The sequence below is a fragment of the Myotis myotis genome, unplaced genomic scaffold, assembly GCF_014108235.1.
Source record: "Myotis myotis isolate mMyoMyo1 unplaced genomic scaffold, mMyoMyo1.p scaffold_m19_p_8, whole genome shotgun sequence".
Classification (NCBI taxonomy): Eukaryota; Metazoa; Chordata; class Mammalia; order Chiroptera; family Vespertilionidae; genus Myotis; species Myotis myotis.
The window spans coordinates 79,258,221-79,282,943 of NW_023416390.1; the positions used below are offsets into that span (position 1 = coordinate 79,258,221).

At 43.7% G+C, this 24,723-nt stretch overlaps 1 protein-coding gene across 6 annotated transcripts in view; it reads left to right on the forward strand.

The window, feature by feature from the left end:
* Positions 1-24,723, forward strand: part of NCKAP5 (NCK associated protein 5) — a 955,167-nt gene that overhangs the window by 751,921 nt on the left and 178,523 nt on the right. The gene's annotated exons all lie outside the window — the stretch shown is intronic.

The following is a 24,723-nucleotide window of genomic DNA, read 5'->3' on the forward strand; positions in this document are numbered from 1 at the left end:
ACTATCTCCATGGGAAAACCATATTGTGTCATTTAAATTTAATGTCTTTCAAATTTCTGACTTTTTAAAGCTACATTTAAGGAAATGCATCAACAAATAATAAATGGTGAAAGGAACAATCAGAAGGCATCCTCTAGTAAATTAAACAAAATCATGGAATGGAGTCAGGAAGTAATTGACTACTTGGGGGACTGGTATTAGTGTTCTTGTATTCTGTAATAAACAAGGAAGAGTTTTATGTAATGCCTGTGATTTTTCTCCTCTCTCTCTCTCATTCCTCCTCATAATACAAGACTCCCTATATTCTACTTCAGCATTTTACAGATTCTCTTTGTCTAAATGCTCCCACCAAACTCTTCCATTACTTACTTTTATAGCATGTAAAGTCATACAAAGTCAAACTGTTACTATTATCCAAGGAGAGCTCTCCCTATTCCCACCTGTTGCTGGTGGGAGTGGGCTTCTTACAATGTCACAAGAAGAAGAATTTTATGAGACTCGCAGTCATGGATGAGATATTGTAGAAAGCTTCATTTCTGTAGGATTAAACCCCTGAGTTTCCAAAGTTCCATTTCCCTTCACCGGCCAAAGAGGAAGTCCAGCTGTGTCTTTAGCAGAGGTAGGATTAAAGCTATTGCTCCGAGTTCCCATTCCATGTTGGGGAACAATCCAGGCCAGCATCAGGCTAGCTTAGATTGTTTCCAGCTGCAGTCCATCAGTCCATTGCATGTGGGGTCTGTGGCCATGGGCCTTGCGACGTCCAGGAACACAGGAAAATGCAAGAGAGCCACAAGAACCAAGAGAGTGAGCTCCTTTGTCTGGAAGATTAGGTAATCCCAAATTTTCACAGGCTTGCATTGGCCCCACCCCTTCATCACTGTGGATGTATCCATCTTTCCTTTGTTGGACCCTTTCCCCCAGTGATTTACAGGAAATGGACCTGTGATTGCCTGGGGAGTGTGAAATTGCAGCTTCCTGGTGAAGCTGCCCAGATGGCCATGCTTATAATGTCTGGCCTTTCCCAGCCCCAGCACCAAAATGTCCCAAGAGATTTAGAAATCCTCTAGTTCAGAGGCTGGGCAAGTTTCCAGTGGCCTTTTCAAGCCCTCACTTAATTCTTGCTTCACCCAAACTAAATGCATCTCTGACCTTTTGTCCTTTCCTATCCTATATAATAAAAGCCTAATATGCAAATCGACCAAACAGTGGAACCACCTGTCGGCAGGGGCAGGGCTGTTGAGCGTGTGGTGCCAGGCCAGTCAAGGTGGGTGCCAGTGGGCAGAAGGAGGGGATGGCGGTCAGGGGGCAGCAGTGACTGGCAGTGGTGGAGGGGCAATCGGGGAGTGGGGCCAGCTGCTTGCCATCCTGCATGTCCCCCGATCGATTGGCCTGTGGGTCGCCTCCTGCAGAGGGAGGCCAGACTGTGGCTTAGGCCCTCTTTCCGGGAGGAGTGGGCCTAAGCCATCAGTCGGACATCCCTCAGGGGCTCCTGGTCTGTGAGAGGGTGCAGGCCAGTCTGAGGGATTCCCCCGCCCCCCGAGTGCACAAATTTTCATGCACCAGGCCTCTAGTTATTAATAACTAGCTAATTACAAAGGTATCAAAACTATTGGCTGATTTTGACAAACTTCTCAAGAATATATTTGACTGCAGGAAAACACTTGAATTAGCAAAAGGGCCTGGAGGACTGATCTTTGCTGTTTGCTTTTTTTTAACCCTATTAATATGCATATTTGCTCAAACAAGTTCCATGAGCCTTGCTCAGAGCATTCTGAGTCTTGGCTAGCAAAGAGTATGTGAAGTTTCACAGGGGCAAGGTACATTAATTTACAAAGAATAACCCCCCAGCTGCCTGGCCTATTTGGCTGAAAGAAAAGAATAAAGACAGGGGTGTCCTCTAAATTATCCTGTCCAGCACTATAGACACTAGTCACATGGCACTGTTGAAATTGAAAGTAAACTAAATGAAATTCCTATGTCAAACTAGCCATATTTCAAGTGTTGAAAAGCTACATTTGGTCAGTAGCTTTTATAGGACATCTCCATCATCTTAAGAAAATTCTACAGGACTGCACTTTTCCAGACAATTGAGTCAGTGTTGCTAATTTACCCTCTGAACTTTGGCATAAACATCTTTGCTGGACTTCTCAGGAAAATGATAAAAAAAATTGCAATTCATTTTAGAGAAAGAAAGATGTTCAATAAAGCTGAGCATCAAATGTAATCCCCACCCCAACCCCCCCAAATTAAAATAAAACACTCTCTGAATTGTAAAATAGATCTCATCTCTTAAATCAATTTCCTCTCTTCTTTCTCTGTTAGAGCATAATTCATAATTTATGGCTCAAAATTGTGTGGAAAAAATCGTTATCTCTTTGGTTTCCTAGTCCAGACTACAATAAATGTTGGTCATAGAAATCTTGCATCTGTAAAAACTTGTGTTTCTTTTCCTCTCTCATAATCAAGATCCTATTTTATAATTATTTTTAACAGCTATTGCATGTTCATGAATTTTTCTGTTTTTCCTGTTTTAACTTGAAGCTTTTGTACTCCCTGTTTCTGAGTTATGATGGTTTGTTTTGACAGTCAAGACAAGTGCCGTAGATATTTAAGCTTTTTCATTGGCCAACACAAATTTCTTACATCCATCTCCAAATGGCAGGGAAAGGTGTGTATGCTCACAAAAGAACTCGGTGTTTACTCATTGGGTGTTTTCAGTCCACACACTCCGTATTCCTCCCCAAGAAATCCTCACTTCCAAGAGCCATTCTAATGTAAAGGATGGGCTGTTACTAGTTCTGTGAGGAAGAATGATAGACAGTGTGGCGCCTGCCCTCTCATACCATGCAGCTCACAGTCATAGACAATATAGCTGGCTTTTCAGGTGGTCTGTTTAGTATTTGACTCATGACTATTTTCTGGTGGCACAAATACATATGGAACACTGGCCAAGGGAAAAGCAGCCAGAGCTTGCTTTGTGCCTATGAAAGCTCTGTCATTACCTGTTGAATGGAATTATGAATAAATGACACAAATTTATTCTATAGGTTGGGGAGCTAATTTACATGCCCCAAAGAGAACGTTATGCCTCCACCTCTCCTTCTGTATTTTCTTATTTAATGTGGATGCTTCGGAATTGTGCTGCATGCAGGCCAGCCAGGTCTGCCTGAGGGTGTGGCTGGTGGATATGGCAAATTCACCACTGTGCCTGGTCCCAAATATTATAGACCGTATAGCTTCTGTCCAGAGACTGAAGTGGTTTCTAAGTCATTTTCTGCAAATGTGAGACAACTGCGTTAATGTTCACTGCCTGTATACAGCCTAATGGTCCTCCATAATCCAACGTAGCCGCCTACAGAGAAACATAGACAGAAGATGGTGAACGAAACCATTATGAGTTTAGTAGATACATTGTAAATGGTGGAAAAGAAAATAATTTATAAGCATCATATTTTTTGACCCTAAAAAATACAGAAAAATAGATTGCATGGATATTATTAGGCAACTCTTGTAGGAAGAAGAAAAAGGGATAGTTCTAAAGATCAGTTGACAGATTCTGAGAAACTTACAAAGGGAACTAACCAGGTCCATGAGGGGAAAGAAAAAGAGCCTAACCTGAAAATTAAAATCCTTAGAATGGCAATAAGCTTCTCTGTTGATTCCAATTTTCAGAATGATATCTCTGGGACTGTGTGTAGTAACAAATCTGATTAAGAGGGCCCTTTATATGGAAATCAACAATTTAAGCTAAATTCTAAAGAATAGAGAAGCCAGAATCCCAAAGGAAATCTTTTTATAATGATCTTAATGATACTGGAATCTCTCACTAAATTTATTTGAACCTACTGGCTAGATGAACCAATACTCCACAACTTCCTCTTATAAATCATATAATTGTGTGGGTTTTTCCAAAGTAAGTGTATTTACTGCTCTTACAAGTTGAGTTGAATGTTCACTGTGAATGGATTGTATTTGTAACTCAGTATGTTTATGCCAGTAGTACATGTCATGGTAATTATGTGTTTTAACTACTATATAAATCAATGAAATATGACGTGAAAAGAACTATTTCTATAAAACAAAGTTGAGTGCTTCAAAAGTAGCTAGGAAGGAAGTCACTAAAAATAAATGTTCACGATCAAATGAAATATAGGTGTCTAACGGTAAAACAATATGGGAAACAGGAAATACTTACTGTGTTATGTATAGAGGTATTCTGCATGCAAATTGCCTCCCACATGCCTTCAAATTCTTGTCCCACTGTTAAGAAAACCAAAAACTAGAAATCAGACACAATGCTTAAAGCATGTGTTTGATGCAAAAAACAAACAAACAAAAAAACACACACAATTATTGGAGGACTCTAATATTAGGATCTTTAGGCAAAGAAGCATATTTGGCCTTATCAAATGCTATTTAATAAATGAATTGTGCTTATCACATATCAGATACTATTCTGTAATCTCTACAGTGTTCGCCCGTCTGATCTCCATTAAGATTCTATGAGGTAGGAACTATCACTGTACCCATTTTACAACGGGGACATGGGCACAGGGAAGCTAAGTCACCAGCTGGTAATTGACGGAGAGGGGATTTAAATCCATGGTCAGGCTCAAGTTCTTCCCTTTACCTCCTTTCTGCATGCTCTCTGCATGAAACACGGACGGGCAGGGGGGACCTTTCTCAGATTCCTCACTGACATTTTGATTAACTGGCCCACCTGTGCTCGAGTCAGATCAGGGGGTCTGCAGCGCAGTCATAATAAGGAGCCTGCCATGTTCACACATGTCTGAAAGGCTCTTGATGTGTGGCACCCAAGGACGTCCCCTCCTGTGTGTTCTGCTTTTGTCTTGTTTTGGATACCTGTGTTATCATTACCTTGATAGGACATCGTTTTCGTATTTCCTGCCTAACTCACTTTTTTCTTTTTCTTTTAATCTGATATATCAAAGAGTCCTGGTACCCATATCCTTAGGCCAAGATAAAAAGAAAACAATGTTATAATGTAGATTATTCACACAAACAGTTGAAAATCTGACAGTTTAGAACCAAAGTGTAAAAACTTGCTGTCACTTCTTAGCATGCTGGCTTTTTGTTTGCTAGTGGTTTGTTTTGTATTATTTTAGATGAGATGAGAGGATTTGAAAAGCCTACTGGTGCTTCTGATTATTTTTTCCTACACCCAGTCTTTATTTTCAGAGAACAAATCTATCTTATTTGGCCACATGACACACTTCCCGCTCCACCTGTCCTCAAGCGCCAATCCTGCCGCCACCTATCAGGGGCCTCCCAGGTCAGTGTGGTTCCCCCTGCGAGGCTCCTGTGTAACTTATGACCCGTGACACACATTAAGCAGCTCCTGGTCCAGTATGGAATCATGGAACCTTCATCTCTCATGGTGGAGGTCATGCAGGGCAACCCCTGGCACTAGGGATTTCATGCTACCTTTTCATTTCTCCTTGAGGGCAAGAATGGTGAATGGGGCTTTTGACCCTTCACAGGTGTTGCCACTGTTCATAACACATATTCAGTGTCTACTTGTTGATGGCTTAGTACTTACATACTTGCTTTTTTAAATTTAATTTTCTGTGTTGGGGGATATTTCTTTTCTTTTTGTTTGACTTTGTATGCAACAATCTCATTACCTTCATGCTTTTTCTTTCAGTTTTAAAGTATAATTGACATGCAACATTGTGTATGTTTAAGGTGTACCACATAATGATTTGATATATGTACATATATTGATTATCAAAATAAGTTTACTTCACATCCAGCACCTCACATAGTTACAATTTTTTTCTTGTGATGAGAGCTTTTATGATCTACTCTCTTAGATTTCAAATATACAGCATGATATTGTTAACTGTAGTCACCATGTTGTACATTATATCTCCAGAACTAATTTATGCTATAAATGGAAGTTGATACCTTCGATCAACTTTGTCAGTTTCCCTGACCTCCACCACCACATGCCTCTGGCTACCACCAATCTATTCTCTGCTTCTAGGAGTTTGTTTTGTGCAGATTCTACATATAAGTGAGATCATATAATAATCATGTTTCTCTCTCTGACTCATTCTACTTAGCATTATATATACAGTATATTACAATTTCTTTTGTCCATTCACCCATTTATGGATACTTAGATTGTTTCCATGTCCTGGCTATCCTATATAATAAAGACCTAATATGCTAATTAGACCGAAAAGCAGAACCACCATCCAGACGACCTTCCAGACGAAGCTGGGGCTGTGAGGGCCGGCCGGGGCTGTGAGGGGCTGCAAGGGGATGCGAGGGCCGAGCCCCTTGCACATATTTTGTGCATCAGGCCTCTAGTTGTAAATAATGCTGCAATAAATATGGAGGTACAGAAGATATCTCTCCTTTGAGGTAGTCATATTATTTTTTTTCCAAGTGGAATTGCTGGATCACGGTAGTTCTATTGTAAGTTTTTGAGGGACCTCCAGACATGTGTTCCACAGTGGTTGCACCAATTTACATTCACACCTAGTGTGCAGGAGGGTTTCTTTTCTCCACATCAACCACATCATCGCTAACACTTATATCGATTGTAATTTTTATGATAGCCATTTTAACAGGTGTGAGGTGATGTTTCATTATGGTTTTGATTTGAATTTCCCTGATAATTACTGATGTTGAGCATCTTTTGATATGTCTGTTGGCCATCTGTATGTCCTCTTTGAAGAAATGTCTATTCAGGTCATCTGCCTATTTTTTAATGGGATTGTTTTTTGATACTGAATTGTATGAATTTCTTATACTAGTATGTTTTGGATATTAATACCTTATCAGATGTGTGGTCTCCCATTCAGTAGGTTGCCTTTTTAAAAAAAATATATTTTTATTAATTTCAGAGAGGAAGTGAGAGGGAGAAAGATAGAAACATCAATGATGAGAGAGAATCATTGATCAGCTGTCTCCTGCATGCCCCACACTGAGGATGGAGCCCACAACCCAGGCCTGTGCCCTAACCTGAAATGAAACTGTGACCTCCTGGTTCATAGGTCAATGCTCAACCACTGAGCCATGCCAGTTGGGCAGTAGGTTACCTTTTATTTTGTTGATGGTTCCCTTAGCTGTGCAGATGCTTTTTAGTCTTATGTATTCTCTTTGGTTTATTTTTTTTAATATGTTGCTTGTGTCTTAGGTATCACATCCAAGAAATGATTGCCAATACCCATGACAAGGATTTTTTTTCTCTATTTATTTTAGGAGTTGCATGTTTTCAGGTTTTATGCTTAAGTCTTCAAGCTATTTTGAGTTAATTCTTGCTAGTGGTGTAAAATAGTGGTTTCGTTTCATTCTTTTACATGTGAATATACAATTTTCCAAACATCTTTTATTGAAGAGACTGTCTTTTCTCCATTCAGTATTCTAGTCCAATATTAGTTGGCCATATGTGTCTGTGTTTATTTCTGCACTCTTGATTCTATTCCAATGGTCAATGTGTTTGTTTTTATGCCAATACCATACTGTTTTGATTACGATACCCTTGTAATAAGTTCGAAATAAAGAAGTATGATGCCTCCAGCTTTGTTCTTTCTCAGGATTGCTTTGACTATTCAAAGTATTTTGTGGTTTTAAATAAGTTTTAGGATTGTTTTCTAATTCAGTAAAATATGTTATGGGTAAAGATTGCATTGAGTCTGTAGATTGATTTGGGTGGTGTGAACATTTCAACATTAGCTCTTTCACTTTGTGAAAATAAGATATCTTTCCATTTATCTGCGTCAGTTTCTTTCATCAGTGTCTTACAGTTTTCAACATAAAAATCTTTTACCTCCTTGGTTACAATTATTCAAATTATTTATTCTATTGTAAATGGGATTGCTTACTTTATTATTTTTCAGATTATTTGTCAGTTTATGGAAATGCTAGTTATATTTTTATGTTGTTTTTGTATCCTGCAACTGTACTGAATTCATGATTAGATCAAATAGCCTGGTGAAGTGCTTAGGATTTCTATATATATTAAATTATGTTATTTACTGCTTTCTTTCAAAATTGGATTCTATTTTTTTTACTTGCCTGATTGCTCTAGCTAGGACTTTCAGTACTATGTTGAATATAAGTAGTCTTGTTCCTGATCTTAGAAGAAAAGCTTTTATCTTTTCACCATTGTGTATGATGTTACCTGTGGGCTCATCATAAATGGCCTTCATTATGTTGAGATATAGTTCTTCTATACACAATATTTAAGAGTTTTATCATAAATGTGTACATTTTGTCAAATGCTTTTTCTACATCTTTTGAGGTGATTATATGATTTTTATCTTTTACTAGAGGCTTGGTGCACAAAATTCGTACATGGGGGCGGGGGGTGGGGGGATGTCCCTCAGTCCGGCCTACGCCCTTGGGGGATGTCCAACTTCCAGTTCAGGGGATCTGGCCTAAACCAGCAGTCGGACATTCCTCTTACAATCCGGGATGCTGCATGCACCAGTGACCATACTTTTCATACAGGTGAAAGGCATCTTGCTGTTGTAGGGGTAGCTACATTTTTTTGCCCTGATTATAAAAAGTAGTACATAAAATGATCCTTCTGAGGCAATAGTACCATTTTCCCCATCATATCGGTGGAAAAACTGAAGCAGAAAGAAGTTAAGTAATTGGCTTTGTCACGCAGTTGTAAGTGTCAGAATCAGGGCTGACCACAAAATGTGCAAACCAGGGTCCATGCATATCATCGCTGCATCATCCTGTTTTTTAAGTGTTAGCGTAGCCTTGCCAGGTTTTAATTTTTAAATATAGGGTAGGGTCCCTAGACCTGACAGCAATCAGGGCCAATCTGTGGGACAACCGGTGGGCAGGGTGATTGGGGGGGCCCCCACTGGCACCTGCCTTGGCTGGCAGCCTGGTACTGTTCACTGGCCTGCCCTGCTCCCCAATCACCGCCCACCCCCCAATTGCCGCCTCTGGTCGCCTCCCTCTCAGGGCGAGGGGTGGGGAAGGGGGGTGCAGACGCTCAAAGCAAGAGTTGTTCAAATACACTTTCCATATAGATTCTCTGTCTGATCATTATTGAGAGTGGGGTATTAATGTCTCCAACTATTATTGTATTGCTATTTATTTCTCCTGTTACTTCTATCACTATTTGATTTTAAGTGCCCCAATGTTGGGTGCATAACTATTTACATTTGTCATATATTCTTGATAGATTGACCCTTTATCATTATTTAATGACTTTCTTTGTCTCTTGGTCATTTTTAGCTTGAAGTCTATTTTGTCTAAGTGTAGCTACCCATTTTCTTAAAATGTCTTTTTTTTATTCCTTTACTCTCAGACTGTGTGTCTGTAAAGCTAACATGAGTGTCTTTTAAGCAGCAAAGCATTAGATTATTTAAAATACATCCAGTCATTCTGTGTCTTTGGTTTGAAGAATTTAATCCATTTATATTTAAAGTAATTATTGGTAGGTGAGGACTTATGTCATTATACTCATTGTTTTCTGGTTGTGTTGTAGATCCTTTGTTCTTTGCCTCTTATCTTACAGTTTTCTTTTGTGATTTGGTGACATTTTGTAGCAGTACATTTACTTGTTTATCATAATCTTTTGAGTAACTACTACAGGCTTTTCCTTTGTGGTTACTACGAGGCTTTCATATCTTATATTTATAATATCCTTGTCAGAGCACAGCTCCTTCTCTGCTAGTGGTTGTATCCCCACAGATGCAGTGGATTAAGACATGAGAAGTCGTAGGCATATAAAAAGAGACATTATTGCAGACCAAGTAGCCATTGCTAACAAGGAGCCATCAGACAAAACAGTTCTTCAAAGTAGCCCCACAAAGCAGCTTCACACTGGCTGGTCAGTTGCACATCTTTATATAAATTCAGACAAGAGAGGCTCTTGCCAAATAGTGATATCAGTATTTGGGTTATAGAAAGGCATTCCTGTGCAGTGCCTTCAGGGAAACTGCTGTGTCATTGCCTTTGCACCTGTATCTGGCAAACTGGCCTTGAACATCTGGTGTACTCTGATTAGGGTTCCCATAATCCTATTTTAACTTTAGTAGCATATGTAAACTTTACATTTTGTGTCTCCTTCCTCACATTTTAGGTTATTGATATTATAATTTTATAAAATTTTATACTGTGTATTCAATAATAAATTATTATAATCAATAGGGGCCTGGTGCATGAAAATTCATGCACTAGAGGGGGGGTCCCTCAGCCCGGCCTGCCCCCTCTCACAGTCCAGGAGCCCTCAGGGGCAGGAGGTGACCTGGCAATCAGGGGAAGGTGATGCCTCCATCACACCTCTGCTGCTGCCACTGCCAGTAGTGCAAGCCTCGGCCATCCCTGGTTACATGAGGCTCGGGCGGCTGACATCCAAGGCTTGCCTGCACCTCAGGCCAGCCCTGGGAGGCTGGAGGGCTAAGGGAACTGGGGGACTCCTGAGGCAGGCACATGGAGTGGCTAAACCTGTTTAGGGACGGACCCGGCCATGCCGCCCACCTGCTAACCTGGCAAGGCTGAAGGGACTGGGCATGCCATCTTGTGGCTGTGGGCACTGCCATCTTTGAGGGTGGGGTAGTCAATTAGCATATTCCCTCCTTATTGGCTGTGGGCGGTGGCACCATCTTGTGAGGGAGTGAAAGTCAATTAGCATATTCCCTCTTTATTAGATAGGATAGTTTTTTTAATACTTTAAAGTTAAACTATAATTGTAAGTGAACCATACACCACCATTATAATATAAGATAATCTAACTTTGACTCTATATTTACTATTACCAGTGAGTTTTATATGTACACTTATATGTTTTTATCATATTAATAAGCATTTTTTAATTCCATATAGAAGAATTCCCTGTAGCATTTCTTGTAAAGCGATCTAGTGGTAATGAACTCCCTTAGCTTTTGTCTGTTCAGGAATGTCAATCTCTCCTCATTTCTGGTATTCCTGGTTGTGCATTTAAACAAAACTTTAAAGTCTTCCAGACTTTATACATTTGTTTCAGCAAAGATAATTCTTCATCATAATGTATATTATTTCTTTTGATTGTGTATCACAAGTCCCATCGGCTTTCTTTACTCGTTCTCATTCTTTTTTTTTTTCTTTTTGCTCCAAAGATTGAATAACCTCAAATGACCTATCTTCTAATTTACTGACTCATTCTTCTGCTTGGTCGAGTCTAATGTGAAGTTCTCTATTGAATTCTTCAGTTTAGTCACTGAATAATTTCTGTTGAATGTTTTTTCATGTTGTTGTTGAGCTTCTCATTTTGTTCTAATTTTATTTAGTTGCCTGTTTATGTATTCTTGTAGTTATCTAAACTTCTATAAGAGTATTTTTCAGACTTCTTGGTCAGACAGTTGTCTATTTCATTAGGGTCAATTATTGAGCTTTTGTAGTTTCTTTTGATAGTTTTGATAATCACGTTCACCTGATTCTTCATGAGCCTTGATTCTTTGTGTTGCTATCTGCACATTTGAATAAGCAGCTTCTTCTTCCGGACATTACATATTCACTTCACAGAGGCGTCCTCCTCCAGTAGCTCAGCTAGAGGCTCTGGACCACTCGCCTAGAAGCATCGTTGGGCAAGTGGAACTTGCCATCATGGTCTCTGTCTGGGCAAGGCCACTGCCTGAGATCTGAGTATGAGGGTGCCACCAGTTGGGAACAGTTGGATAGGACTGCTGGCTTGGTTCCTTGCACAAGCAGAGCAGTGGGGAGGGCTTCACAGGTGCCCAGATTGATTGGTCAGTCTTCCCAGTTAGGTGCCATACTCAGCCATTGGGTGAGACTGCAAATTTGCTTCTTTCTCTGGGCAGGGCCATAGAGCAGGCACCATAGCCAAGACGGCTCCCTGCCTGGGAACCAGAATCAGGCACAGCTGTCCACTGAGCTCTATGTTCAGACAATAAGCCAAGACCACTGACTCAACCCAGTAGATGGGAAGAGCCACTAGCCAGATTCTTTGCTTGCAGCTATAGAGTGGGCCACACAGCCTCCTGGGTGCTCTGGTCAGGAGAGATAGAGCTACACTCATCAGTAGACAGGGCCAGGATCCAATTTCCCTGCCCAGCTGGTGCAACAGAGGAGGCCTCAAGGCCAGAAAAGCTTGCTGGCTGAGGACCTGAATCAGGCGGAACTGTGCACTGAGTTTCCTAGTTCATGTGGCCACCAACTGGGCTCTGTAGATGGGCAGAGTGCTGGGGCTGACCAAAAGACCCTGAGCAATGGATGAATGGATTACTCTGACACAACACTTGCTATGAGAGAGCTTAAAGGACTGCCTGGCTAAAAGAATGAGACAGCCTCGATCACCTGCCTAGTTAGGCTTTTATTGTAACAGCCTTTTGAGATAAAGTTTATCTTCTAGATCAGCGGTTCTCAACCTATGGGTCGCGATCCCTTTGGCGGTTGAATGACCCTTTCACAGGGGTCGCCTAAGACCATCCTGCATATCAGATATTTACATTACGATTCATAACAGTAGCAACATTACAGTTATGAAGTAGCAACGAAAATAATTTTATGGTTGGGTCACAACATGAGGAACTGTATTTAAAGGGCCAGAAGGTTGAGAACCACTGTTCTAGATATAATCAGTAGGATAAGTAATCTTGGGAGGGCACATGTGTTTGCAGTGTCCTTTAAGCAAGGACACCTAAAGATTAAGCATAAGGATTCCAGTAAACACCTGGGGGTCTGCACATGCACAGACTTGTTTGGAAAGGTCAGGAATAATTAGGGGCGCCACCTTCGGCACTCCCCTAAGTCAGAATTCCAATAAACAGGGTAGGCAGCCTTCCACACACTTCCCTTTTCTCGGAATGTCCCCCCTTACAAACTTTCCAACCAAGTCTCATGCTTCCCCACAAACAGGGCTGTTGCCTAGGCTCTCTGATTAAGAGCAGTTATAAGCTACACAGCTTTCTGGATTCTCAGGCTAGGTTTCCTAGTCAGGTGATGTTAGGCACTATTCCAACAGTAGGCGGAGCTACAGATTTGTTTCCTGGCCCATGCAGGGAGGCAGACTGGTGCCAAAACCAACATGGCTCATTCTCTGGGGACCCAAATCAGGGGGAACTGTGCATCAAGTAACCTGGCCAGATGGAGTCACCAGCTTGAATCTGTAGAGGGGATAGCCATTACCTAGAATCTCTACTCTGGTGCTGGCTGGAAGGAGAAACTTGGTCTGCCCAGATCCAGGTTCCAGTTGCTGTCCCCTTCTCTATCCCAGTGTGATGGCCAATATCAAGCCCCCAAGAGTCTCCCTGCAGTCCCCATGGCACAGGACCCATGTGGACCTCCTAGGACAGTGGTCGGAAAACTCATTAGTCAACAGAGCCAAATATCAACAGTACAATGATTGACATTTCTTTTGAGAGCCAAATTTTTTAAACTTAAACGATATAGGTAGGTACATTGTTATTAACTTAATTAGGGTACTCCTAAGGCTTAGGAAGAGCCACACTCAAGGGGCCAAAGAGCTGCATGTGGCTCGCGAGCCACAGTTTGCCGACCACGGTCCTAGGAAGTGACCTGCAGTGCTGGAGAAGCTGGGTGTCTGCCTTGGGCTCTTTTCCCCCTTAAAGAAACCATAGGCCCTGTGCGCCCTCTCACTGTGATACTGTGCCACCCTGAGGAAGGAGTGACAGGGTCAGTGTTGCTGTTCCTGTCACCCTCCTGATGTCATTCTTTCTGGTCTCTGTGATCCCATCCCGCATCCTGGGATTTTCACAGTGAGATCTTATTTATGGGTAGTTGCCAGTTGGTCCTTTTGTGAGGGGGACTGAAATCGGAAATGACCCGAGTCACCATCTTAATGATGACACCATTAAGGTAAATATTTCTTATTGCAGTAAGATTATAATCTTCGTTTGAAGACCATGCCTTTTTCTGTTCACTTATGTGTATTTTTTAATCAATCCCCTGTTCTATGTGCCCAATTCATATTTTCATTCCTTTTACTTCTGAAAAGTGGATCTTAGCCCTGTACACTCTTTGCCACCTTAGAGCTTGCCATTTCATAATGAACACAGCCTCATAAAACTACCTAGAACTGATCAATTAAACAACCAACATGAAGGCATCTTCTTTAGGGTAGGTGGTTATTCAGATAAATTGGAAAATATAAACCATATTCAACGTCTTTAAATGCATATATTTTGCTTTTTAAAAGGTCTACACCTCTGCCTTTGGGGTATTTTCAAAATATAAACAGTTGAAATGAGATGAAAATAAAAAATCATTAAGAGTTCACTGGAACTCTTAATCTGGCAAGCAATAAAAGAAGAGTAGGTGAGAGAGTGAGGATCAGGTGAGGGATGGGGCAATGCTGTGAGTTTTAGTGATGGAAAGTTTTCCTTCTGATTCATCTGTGCCTCCCTGGAGCCACAAGCTAAGGAGTTGAGAGAAGAGCCAAGAAAATGCACCCAAGTTTAGGGCCGCTCCCTGACTCCTCACACTGCGAGGGAATAGGTTTGCCTTACAGTTTCTGAAATGGATGAGCTTGACCCTGGGCTGCTATGTGCCAGCCGTGGAGGTGGCCCCAGCCGTGCCCTGTAGACCTGGTGTCTCATTCAGAAGGACGCTGAGCAGCAGGAGGAGCAGGGAGTGAAGTCTCCGTGTGCTGAGTGACACCAGGCCGGGAGGGCGGGGCCAGCTGGCAGTGTTGTGTCATCCTGCCACAGCACCTGCCCGACATGGGAACACATGGGGAATGTGCAGCAGGGATCCTCCCTCCTGCATAAGCACCGGAAAGGACAGTAACCTGTCTGCGGCACAGGAGGTAGCCTCTCTCAGAGGGTGGGGCACATTCTGAAAGGTCACGGGACTCCTGCAGGACAGGGCTTTCAATGATGAAATGCCCTACATGAGGCTGGTTTGGGATCAAGTGAGAGCAGAAAAGGTGTGACAGAATCTCCAGGGTTATGGCAAGTCATGGTTTCCCCTTCATAGTGTACCCTCCACGGCCTCCTTTTTCTTTGTTTCTTGACACAAATCCTTTACTCTTATCAATCAGAAATGCCTTCACTCACAGAGCACAGCCTGGGTTTTCCTTTAACTATTCCATTCTGTATGCTGTTTCTCGGTTCAGAACGGACTCCACTCCCACCACCCACCCCTGCTACTCCTCTTCATGCAGTTAGCACATTTGGAGCACTGGGATTCAGTGGTGAGTGCATACCCACAGAAACTGTGGATTGCAAGTGCCCTGGGGGACAGAGGAATGTGCTCATGAGATGCTGTAGGGGCAGCATAGGGAGGGGCCAGCCATGCTGGGTCAGGAGGTTGGGGAAGGGCTAATAGAGGAACTAAGGCCTCAGTGTGAGTCTAGGCAAGTTAACAGGAGTTTATCAGGTGGGCAGGGGGAGAATCAATGCAAGTCAGAAGAAATAGCCTGTGCGGAGATGCAGAGGCATGAGAAAGCCTCTCTCCTCCTTGCAGTCCTATTTCTAAATCCATATGCTTTGAAAGTTCTGCTGGAGTAAAAACACCCGTCCTCAACCTCCTACCCACACCATGCTCCCTGGGTCTCAGCCTGTATTGTGTGTCATTCAGTAAGTGTGCTAGTTCTTTTTTCATGCCTGCTTCTTCTCTTTTCCCTTCCCTCCCCTCCCCTTCCCTTCCCTGGCAGACTTTGAAATATTGTTTAGATAAGCCTAGAGGACCAGAGGAACTTATCTCTCTGTTTTAATGAACCACAGTTTGTTGCTGTTTGTTTGGTTTTGCTTCAGTTTTTGTTTTATCTCTTCTTGTTGCCAGTGAGACCTCAGATGTGGTTCCATCTTAGAATTTTCCATTCCCTGTAGCTGTAGAGAATAGTGTTGTAGAGATACCCTTCAGCCGAGGGACTGATATTTCCGCATTGTTTCATGGGGGTGAGTTTTTAACTCTCCAATGCCAACCCCCTACCCAAACTCTGAGTTACTTAATGGGAGACACCTTTCTTCCTGTTCTTTGTTTCCTTCCAAAACTAGATGTTTCCCAAATTGCTTTGGGAAGGAAGAACAAATATGTATGGAAATAGAACTCTAACATAACTTAACAAAGCAACACATCAATACAGCCTGAGCCCTAGTGAGCAAGATGTGTGTAGGAGGTTGAGGAGTGGGTGTTTTTATTCCAGGAGAACTTTCAAGAGCTCATGGCTGGCTTTGCATAAACCATCCTCGCACCCATATCAATAAAAAGTCTCATGACCAACTTGGCCAACTGAATGCTTAAGGGGCTGAGCCAGAAGAAGGAATAAGCAAAGTGGACTCTGCTCTGCTGCCAGCTGTGCCCCTAGAAATGCTGGCGAGGTTAGATATTTTAAGAAACTGGAAGTGCAGACTTTTGTATACAACCTCACAACTGTTAAAGGTTGGCATCCGATTCCAACTATTTTATGACACTGGGAAAGCCCAGTAAAATATCTGTGGGTCAGATCTGGCCTGCACCCTGCTTTTCCACCTTTGTTCTAGTGATGGTGGATTGACTTTAAAATATGGGACATGCTCTCAGAATGCATGGGCATCAGGCTTCACAGTCATATTCATGGTGGAGCCAGGATGTATTGCTGTATTCATTATTTTAACAAAAATTCATTGAACACCTACTGAGGACCAGACCTTGCCGTGTCATGAGGAGACACAATATGAAGAAACAATTATGCAGTCGGGTAGTAAATGGAACAGAAATATTTACCAGCAGCGGTTCTCAGAGGAAAGAGCAATGAACACTATGTGGGGTGTCAGGGAAGCTTTTCAGACGCGGTAACAGCTAATCTGGACCCGGAGGGATGAATAGGAGTTTTTAGGATAACAAGTTTCTAAAAAAGCAATTTGTGGACTATTTTCTGATTTATATTTAGATCAACCCCAGGTCCTGGCTTTAATCACAACTATAAAATCATAAAATTGATTTAACCTGATTTGATCTTGGTTGGCCTTCCCAGTTCCTTCCAACAATATCAGATTAACTCATTGAGCTCTGCAGGAAAGCTGAAGCCAGCAAGGAGAGCCGCATGGGTTGCATTCTCTGTGGCTGTGACCTTCAACAGCTCCTTCCAGGTTCTTATTTGGGGAGGAATCTAGTTAAGCTGAATCAAGAAAACTGATGAAAAATGAACATCCTAAGTCTGTCTAAGATTTGTTTTAAGGATTTTAACATTAAATGGAGGTTCAAAACCTAAACATAAATCAATATTATATTGAAATACACGAGGGGATTGAAATGTAAATTCAGGAATGCACCTTATAGCATGCAACATTCAGGCTGAATATTTTTTCATATTTCAAGCACATAAGAAAACTTGATAATCCTGGATTTAGTGAATTTCATGCAATAACTGTTTATCATAGTAACCTTAAAAGCTCCCCTAGTAAAAATTGTTATTAAGTATTACATTTTCTGAGTCTAGATAAATGTGAGGATTTGGAGATGCAAGGGACAGAGCGCACTGGGAAAGGCAGGGCGATGCTTACCTGGGGTTGAGTGTGCAGATGGAGGGTTAATTTCTTGGCCCTGGAAGCCCTGGACTGTCCGTTGCTATCAGTGGATGTCACACCAGGGAAATCTTATTCTGAGCGTGAAAAGATTTAGTAAGCCTCATTCTGACATGAAAAACCAGTGTTTCCAGGAGTGAGAAGCAGTTGTCTTTGTGTCTTTGTTCTCCCACCTCTCTTACCCTGAGGGGGCGCTGTCAGAGACTGCCCTGACTACCCGGGAGGGGGCCACTTTCTGGAAAGGCTGTGACTGGCAACCTGCCCCCTTATCTATAGACTTCGAGACAATCTCCAGCCACCAGGCTGCACGGAGGAAGAATACTGTTGAGTCTTGGCTGCACAGGCAAGGGAAATAGGGGAGGGCAGGGTGTCACCAAGGAAGCACATAGAAGCATCCGGAGTCTCTTATCAGAACCCACCCAGAGTGGGCTGAGCCTCCATGAGGAGAGAACGTGAGGCAGGTCTAAAGCTCAGTGCAGCCTGCGATGGTCAGACACTGGACACCAATAGGATTTGGCCTTTAGCTGTGCCCACCCAGCTGCTGCTGCTAGAAATGTGCCAGCACTGGGCTCCCAGCTGTACCCAGCCAGATCGGGGGATGGAAATGACTCTCCCCAGGGCAAGATGTTCTCCTAGCCTGATGCTCAGATGTAGAGCTTGGGAGCCTGGCTTCCCCAGAACAGTTGGGACTGGCTTGAAGGACAAAAAGATATCCCCCTCACCCACCTACCACCTCTATACACACACACACACACACACACGCACACAGGCCCTAGAAAACCCTGAGGAAATCTTCAGACAAGTAAGGTGGTAGAGCATCTTTGTGAGGTTGGAAAACCAGGGAAATGTCACCAAGTCTCTTGTGCATAAAGCCATCCTATATAATAAAAGCCTAATATGCTAAGTGTCTGGTCGTTTGCTCAGCCTTCAATCAATCAAAGTGTAATATGCTAATCATATGCTAAGGCTGCTCAACCACTTGCTATGATGTTCACTGACCACCAGGGAGCAGACGCTCCGACCCATAGGTTAGCTTGCTGCTGGGTTGGGCTGATCAGGACTGAGGCGGGCTGGACATGCCCTGGAGCCCTCCCGTGGTCCCTCCCCGGCTAGCCAACCTCCCTCATCCCTCTCTGGCCCCAATCCTGAACCAGTAGGGTCCTTCGGCCTGGCCTGGGCCCTCTTGCAATCCAGGCTGAGAGACCCCCCATTTCCCAAGTGCATGAATTTCATGCACCGGGCCTCTAGTCTTATGATCACATTGTAGCAGCCTTTAAAGCAATTTGTATCCCTTACCAGGGTCAGTTTCTATCAATCACTGTCAGCCTCATGTCTCAAAATTAAGAACATAATGTCTTTTTTCTCCAAAATCTTGGAAGTCAGACCCTTCACCTGCATGGAGGCCCACTGGGATGAGGCTGTAGATGGGGTCCCTACTGATTCCCTGGCCACACAAACACTGCCTTCTGCCTTATCCTGTGGCTGATAAATCTCTACCTTGGCATATGGCACAGGTAGGAGGATGAAGGACCAAGAGAGAACTTACGTATAAAGTAATGCGAAGTAAAAGGAGCAGTGTGTGTGTGGGGGGGGGGGGGAGGGGGGTTCATTAGAGAAGTCGGCCATGCAGATCTGTCACCTTATGGTGTGCTGTGTAGAGGCTGCAAGGTGCATTTCTAAAACTGTGTAGGGGAAAGGCCGGCCATGGTCAAAACTAGAGTTTTCCAAATAGATATCTGTAGTTACATTAATAATAAAGCTTTGAGGCCATACCTCATTAGCAGACAGACCTCATCTCGCTGAGTCTATCCTGTAAGCCCCGAGTAGTATTGCTTTTTTACAAATGGGGAAGTGAAATTTCTGGAGACCACTGCCTCTTCTTAGCCAGGGTTCTTCTCCTGGTCCCGAGACCAGTGGGTCCGAAGTACCCACTGCCTGCCTAGGGCCTTATCTTCAACTGTCATTTTCTCCTTCCTCCAGGGCTGTGCAAGGGAAGGACATTGCAAGCTTTCAGCACATCAGCCAATTAAGAGGCATTTAACGGTCTGTTTGGACTTGGCAATGGGCTACACTTTGAACAAATCAAGTTAAATACACTTGGGTGGCGTCCTAATAATCTGAGTTGTGGACAACACATTGTGGGGATAACTGATATTTCCCTGACTACGGACAATGAATCTAATAACCTAGTCACGTGATCAAATCACTTTCCCTCGAACATGTTTATGCCAGGAAATGACAGTCAGAATATTCCAAGATCATGTGATTTATGTTCCTGGTTTCCTGTTGCTCAGATGGGTTCACACCTAGTGCAACGTTACGCATTACGCAGTCTGTTAGAGCAGACTGAACCCAGGCATCCTGACTCCCAGCGTCTTGCCTTTCCCACCACACTCTGGGGCCATACATTTGAAATTTACCTGAATTCAGGAAGAGGGATGAGAAATATTTTTTCAGCCCAATGGGCAGCTTTGGGAAATGATTTAGGTGGAATGGACTGACTAGAAACACCCAAATTCAAGGAGGCACATTGTGGAGAACCAGAAAGGCAGGAGGGAAGAGAAATCATGTCTACAGAGACCCGAGTTGTCTTGGTTCAAGTCCCCGCTTCACTGCAGTGTGGTTGGCTGACCTTGGGCAGGTTCCTGAAACTCAACTGTCCATCTGGACAAATAAAGGAATGGAAACAAGTCTAATACACCATGCACATCGATGCTCAGGGTGGAAGCTGAACAAATGCTGCAATTCCTCCTCTCTCTTCCAGCGGGGAGGGGCCTGCAGCTGGCTGGCAGGGAGCAGGGACACTGCAAAAGTGATCTGTTTGCTTAGCAAGAATATTCTTGAAAAACTGGTTGAGGAAATGAGGTATTAGGCCCAAATAGACTATATTAAATCAGTTTCTCTTCACTATTGACTTTTTTTGTTGTTTTTGGATTTTCCTGGGAGTTTATATTTCTGAGGAGTCTCTGGGGATATTTAGCTCTAAGTAGATCCTTGCAGGCTTTTAGTTCAGTGACTCAGAGTGAATGATTAAGCAAGAATATGTGGTGTGTGAGATCTGCTGGCATTGGATGGGTTGCAGGCACCCACCCTGAATTCAGCTCTCTCTCTATTCTGGCGGTTACTTTGAAAGGAAGGGGACTTGGCTGGATCACAGAATCCTTTTTGTTGTTGTTAATCCTCACCAGAGGATATTTTTCCATTGATCTTTTAGAGAGAGTGGAAGAGAGAGGGAAAAACAGAAACATCCATGTGAGAGAAACACATTGATTGGTTGCCTCCTGCACGCATCCTGACCAGGGCTGGGGGTGCAGGGAAGCCTGCAACCAAGGAACATGCCCTTGATTAGAATTGAACCCAGGACCCTTAGGTCCATAGCCTGAAGCTCTATCCTCTTATCCAAGCCCAATCACAGAATCCTTTGAAAAGCTGAGCAAGGCGTAGGGTCTCTCCCCACACACAGAAAGCAATTTTCTTATAACCTCAACATGTTCAGTGACCCTGCAAAGCCTATCTATTAACTTTCTTAATTAAGAAATGAACCCTAAGCAAAGATTTAATCCATGATGATGAACTGCACCATCACTTTCCTTTCACCTTTCATTCATTCACCTGTACTGGACACTTTCCATTTTATACCCTTCTTTCCTTCAGACCTGTTTTGAAACCTTACCAAATATGCTAGATGCCCCTAAATATTTACCTTAATAAATTAAAAGTACAAGTCCCCCTAAACAACAGAATTATTTTCAGCTTTTCCTTTATATGATTGCTCTTTCCTCCCAAGTACTAAATATTGAATTGGAGAGAAAAAGGAATAAAGGATTATGTCATAGGAATCATATTGCATAATAGGTATATTCAAGGCAATTTTAATGTGATGAAAATCAGAATTTTAAAATGGAACGTGTTGTGCATTTTTATATGAAATGCATGCATATATTTTCCAATAAGTCTTGCTCATTTTTCATTGTTATCTTTGACGTTGTTCAAGGCAGGCATTGAGGTCCTTGAATTAACCTAAAGATCTCAGAATAATACAACAGCAAAATACCATTAGCATTAGTGCTGCAGCAGAATTTGTCGTAAAAACAAGGGATCTGAAATGAAAGAGATAATCTGCAAGCCAATGCTTTCAATGCAGTATGATCTCCTCATCACAATGTGATGCCCATGGCAAAAAGAAAAATAACTCACTGTTAATTCCACATCAAAACAGATGTGAGCTGCACGTGTGCCCCTTGTGCGGCTCGATGGATTAGCACGATTGATTGCTCGCTGAGCTTCCAGACTGTTTATTTTAGTAGCTAAATTGTGCCGCTATTCTCTGGCCAGGCTGCTGAAACACCGAGGGTCCACAGGACATATTATTCATCTGGGACCCTTCAGAAGCAGTTCCCTGAGATACCTTCGTCCTGGCCCTAATTAAGAGGGACCATTCAGCTTATTCTACCAATGGTCCTGACATGTTCTGGAGCATGTTTGCATTATCGAACGTCCACCTCAAAAGATTCCCTTGTTCCCGTTCCCAGTCAGTGCAGCATAACCCCCAGCTCCCCAGCCACAGCCAGCCACTGATCTGCTTTCCGTCACTGTGGATTAGTGGTGCCTGTCAAGAGTTTAATATAAATGGAATCCTGTAATGCATACTCTTTTGTGTCTGGCTGGCTTTGCTTAGCATGTGTTTGATACCCATCCGTGTAGCTGCGTGTATAGGAAGTTTTTCCACCAGGACTTTAGGTTTGTTGATTAGTGATTGGATGTCATGAGTTCTTTCTCAAAGGCATTCACAGAAAATCTGCAGTTAGTCGATGGCCAGCTTTTTGATTGCAGATGCATTTATCTCAGTCAGTGCTCTGCCTGTAGTTATACAGTGGTGCCAAGCCGGGGGATGTGTGTGTGTGTCTTTAACTAGATTTTAAGGAACATAGATAAATAGAAGAGTTAGAACAAGAGCTCTGGAGTTAAATACAGCTGGGTTTCAATTCAGTCTATGCTACTCAGTATTATCAGGACCTTGGACAAGTCAGTTCATCTCTCAAGCTCTGATATCTCCTCTGTGAAAAGAAAATAAAACCCATATTTCTTTCTTGGTGGCTGTGTGTATGATTTAGAGTTAAGTGAGTTAGCATATATGAAATACCATGTATTAAATTTGCCATGGTATTATTTAATACCATGTATTAAATAATAGCCTCTTAATTATATCACTTATTTATAATTTTTGCCCAACGTTTTTACACTTCTTTGCTTCTCTCACAATACTTAGAGCACATTTTTGGCTTAATAATTTTTCATTGGCTTTTATTTTCAAGCATTTTGATAATTGCCTTCAGTCAGTTTTGCTGTACTTGTATACTGTTACACTATAAATAGGATAAATTTTCTCCTTTTTATATTTATACTAGAGGCCCAGTGCACAAAAATTTGTGCACTCGGGGGGAAGGGGGGCGCCTCAGCCTGGCCTGTGCCATCTCGCAGTCTGGGACCCCTCGGGAGATAATGCCATGCTGGCTCAGGCCTGCTCCCGGGTGGCAGAGGGCAGGCCCAATCCCTAGGTGCAGCCCCTGGTCGGGCTCAGAGCAGGGCTGATTGGGGAGTTGGGGCGCTGCTCCCTGTCATGCACAGAGCAGGGTGATCGGGAGGTTGTGATGCCACCCTCAGTCACGCTCAGGGTAGGGCCGATTGGGGGCTTGGGGCACGGCCCCCTGTCATACTCAAGGCAGGGTCGATGGGGAAGTTGAGGCGCCACCCCCTGTCATGCACAGAGCAGGGCCAATCCAGGGGTTGGGGTGCTGCCCCCTGTCACTCAGAGAGTAGGGCCAATAGGGGAGTTGAGGCACTGCCCCCTGTCACACACAGAGCAGGGCGGGTCAGGGGGTTGGGACACCGCCCTCTATCACCCACAGAGCAGGGCCCATCAGGGGGTTGGGATGCCACCACTCTCACACTCAGGGCAGGGCCGATGGGGAGGTTATGGCTCTACCCCATCACACACAGAGCAGGGCCCGTGGGAGGGGTGGGGGTTGTGGCGCCGCCCTCTATCAACCCACAGAGCAGGGCCGATCAGGGGGTTAGGGCACCGCCCTCTATCACCCACAGAGCAGGGCTGATCAGGAGGTTGGGGCGCCTTCCCCTATCAGGAACAGAGCAGGGCAGATAGGGAGGTTGTGGCCCCACCCCCTGTCACACACACAGCCTCAGGGCGATCAGGGGGTTTGGGCGCTGCCCCCTGTCACACTGATCCTGGTGCCAGGAGGCCTCTGGGCTCCGCTGATCCCGGTGCTGGGAGGCATATTACCCTTTTACTATATAGAATAGAGGCCTGGTGCATGGGTGGGGCTGGCTGGTTTGCCCTGAAGGGTGTCCTGGATCAGGGTGGGGGTCCCCACTGGGGTGCCTGGCCAGCCTGGGTGAGGGGATGATGGCTGTTTGCAACTGGTTACACACCATTCAGGGTGGGGGTCCCCACTGGGGTGCTTGGCCAGCCTGGGTGAGGGGCTGAGGGCTGTTTGCAGCTGGTCACACACCCTTCAGGGTTGGGTCCCCACTGGGGTGCCTGGCCAGCCTGGGTGAGGAGCTGAGGGCTGTTTGCAGCTGGTCACACACCCTTCAGGGTTGGGGTCCTCACTGGGGTGCCTGGCCAGTCTGGGTGAGAGGCTGAGGGCTGTTTTCAGGCTGGCGGGTGACGGAAGCTCCCAACCGCTCCTTTTTTTCTTTTTTTAATTCTGGGCCAGCTTTAGCTCTGAGGCTCCAGCTCTTAGGCCTCCGCTGCTGAAAGTAGGTAATCGAAACAATGTATAACTCCAGCTCTGACTCCAGCTCGCTGAAAGCTGGTTTCTGGGGGTTTTTTTTAGCTTCTACATTTGTTAAAATGTTTCAAACTGCAGGCTCAGAGGCCGGCAAGGCAGGCGGGGAACGTTGGAATCCTCCGTCACTGAAGCAAGCAAGCCTCATGTTAGTTTCAAGCTGCCTGGCTGCCGGCCGCCATCTTGGCTGACACTTAATTTGCATATCTCCCTGATTAGCCAATGGGAAGGGTAGCAGTCGTACGCCAATTACCATGTTTCTCTTTTATTAGATTAGATAATTAAAAACCAACAGTATTTTCATGGCATGAAAAAACTGTTACATTTCCACATGCATTCATAAAATACTGTACAAACCCATGAGAAACTAAAATGGGTAAAGCTGTGTGGAGAAGCATACACAGTTGTAAAAGAGGTACAGTAAAGCCACTGCTATGCCTGTTGTGTTA